The 2,486-nt window shown below is 41.8% G+C and overlaps 1 pseudogene; it reads right to left on the bottom strand.

The window, feature by feature from the left end:
• Window positions 1-257: 257 nt before the first annotated feature.
• LOC128566442 (leiomodin-3-like) lies at window positions 258-1,884 on the bottom strand (annotated as a pseudogene).
• Window positions 1,885-2,486: the final 602 nt, after the last annotated feature.

Raw genomic sequence — 2,486 nt, 5'->3', positions numbered from 1 at the left:
ATGTCACCTAAGTCACCCAAATTGAATGGAAGTAGAAAATGTTGCCTCTGAATATTCTCACTTTATCTCCTGCCCTTTTCTCTTCAGCCTTGATTTCTTCATGGCCCAAGCATTCTCCCTCCTACAAATACCCCCTTAAGCACTAGCATTGTTCCCAGTTCTGCCACCTGCACCCAGAAGCATAGCTGCTGAAGCCGTCGTCAGGCTGTCATCCAAGAGTCCTTCCAGTTTCTACTCTTATAGGTGATTCAGTTGCTCTACTGCAGTTCTTTCCGAAGCTGGGCAGGTTTAAGATAGGCAACTGAGGAATGCTGTGACAAAGGTCGTCAAGGGCTGATATCTGGGAGTGATTTCCACCAATGCAGGTGGCCTGTTTCTCGGCACTGGTTTCCGTGTTTTGATCACATCTTTGAGGCTGGTTTTCTCAGTTGATTCTTTGGCTTCTGGCATTCGAGATTTGTGTTGGATTCTCTTCAGCTTCAGCATCTGGAAGAAGTCAGCGTCCAGCCTGTATTGTGGAGGCTGCGAGGCTTTTTCATCCTTTCATTTTTTTGACTCCAGGGTACTCCTTGGGGGTTGGGAGGCTGCGCGGGCAGCTGCAGGAACTCATGTGTTCCGGGGTCCAGCGTGGGTCCTCCCAGTAGTTCCCACGTCCCAGGAGGCAGCCCCTGACCATTCTCCAACATGGCTCTTAGCTTTCTCTGTTCTTTGAGTCGGTGCTGTTTTTGCTCTTTTCTGCATTTGTTTATCCTGAATCCTGGCGAGCTGGTTAGTTACCACCATTCTAGAACCGGGAAACTCACAATGGTAGCCCATCTTCAGGAGAATGGTGTTTCTTTTCAAAAGCCTAGCTATTTCCGTTTTAGCGTGGTGGCTCACCATGTGACTTTGGGAAAATGAAGTTCATTGAGTGTCTCATTGAACTGGAGATGACTCATGATGGCCACAATTCCTATAATGAAATTGGACTGAATGTTGAGAGTGGTAATACTCCTGTTTCCCCGTAACATGTTACCCAAGGCAAATGCCATATTCTCATCTGCACCCACATTTGCTAAGCTGAAAGTTTTGATGTGTTTGTTTTTCCTCATTGAATTGACAAAGTCAAGTAACATTTGTTTAGAGATAGTTTCAATGTTGTTCAGGTTGAGTGCCTTCATGTCAGATCATTTTATCTAACTGGTCTCAAGTTCCAGTCCTGGGTCTGTTTGGTTTCCTGAAAGCTTACCTTCAAAACACTGGTAGTCAGGGCTAACTTTAGGATGTAATTTTAATATTTTTTTCTCACTTTTTTCTTGGGCTTCTGGTCTGTCTCTCTGTTTTCTGAAGGCTTTATTAATTGCCTGTTGGCAGTCGTCCTCTAATTTGCTTCTTTGCTTCACCTTCCTCTTCCTTCTTTGTTTTTTCATCACCCTCCTCACCATCATCTTCTCCATCATCACCACCATTATCATCATTAGCACCTGTTTCTTGGATATTGTTGCTGCCCTTCAATTTTCTTTTGTTTGTAGTTATTTCATTATTTAACTTTTCTTTTAAAAATTGATACAGATTTTTATTACTTTCATCTATTTCTTCTTGCTGCTCTTGAGTGTTTTCCTTGGATTTGACAAAGGTGATGGGAACACGTTCATCTTCTAGCATGTGCCTGGATGCCTCTTCCCAATACATGTAGTCAATGAGAGATTTATGATCAAAGTTCCTGTCACTGGCTTGGGAGTTTTATCTTTCTGAATCATCCCCATGGGAAGGGGTCGGGTGCCGTGACTTCCATTTCTGCTTGCAGCTCTTTCAGTTCTTCAGGGGACAAGTTGGCCAAGATTTCATCTTAATTAATCTCCTCACCAAAAAGTTCTTATCTGAATTTCTGCCCTGCTCTGACATTATGTTATTTCTCTATGTTTCTCTTTTACTGGAATGCCACAAGCAGCTCCAAACAACAGCAGTGCTCTCTCAGCATCCTTACTTGCAGGGACTACTGTGCTAAGTTTACCCTGGGGGTTCGGGAACTGAACAATGAGTCCTCTCCGCCGGTCAGGTGCATTGAAAGAGGAGGAAGAGGACCCCTTAACCTTGAGCAATAGTGAATTGTTAACCTTTTAAGAAGTCTTTTTTTTATTATATATATATTTTTATTTTTACATATACATGCATTTATTAGGTTTCCATTTTTTGCCTTCAAAATGACTTAATAAAATTGACCAATCAATAAAAATAAAATATATGGATGATGGATAATTAAAAAAAAAAGAAAGAAAGAGAAGGAAGAGGATTCTCTGATGAGAGGAAGGGGTGGAAAGGCCAGATTGCACTCCCAATAGTTATTTTATTAAACTGAAAGTTAAGACTGATTCCTGGTGAGCAGGTAGATTAGTTACCATCATTTCATCATTTCATTTGCCCCATCACTTGGGCTTCTCATGCCGTTAAATCAACAGGTATTGAAATGAGTTACTTTACTGACTGGGATGATTATCCTGATTACA

Source organism: Nycticebus coucang, chromosome 15 (genome assembly GCF_027406575.1).
Source record: "Nycticebus coucang isolate mNycCou1 chromosome 15, mNycCou1.pri, whole genome shotgun sequence".
Lineage (NCBI taxonomy): Eukaryota > Metazoa > Chordata > Mammalia > Primates > Lorisidae > Nycticebus > Nycticebus coucang.
The sequence above is the reverse complement of the archived record's forward strand: the minus strand, read 5'-3'. Positions and strand labels throughout refer to the sequence as shown.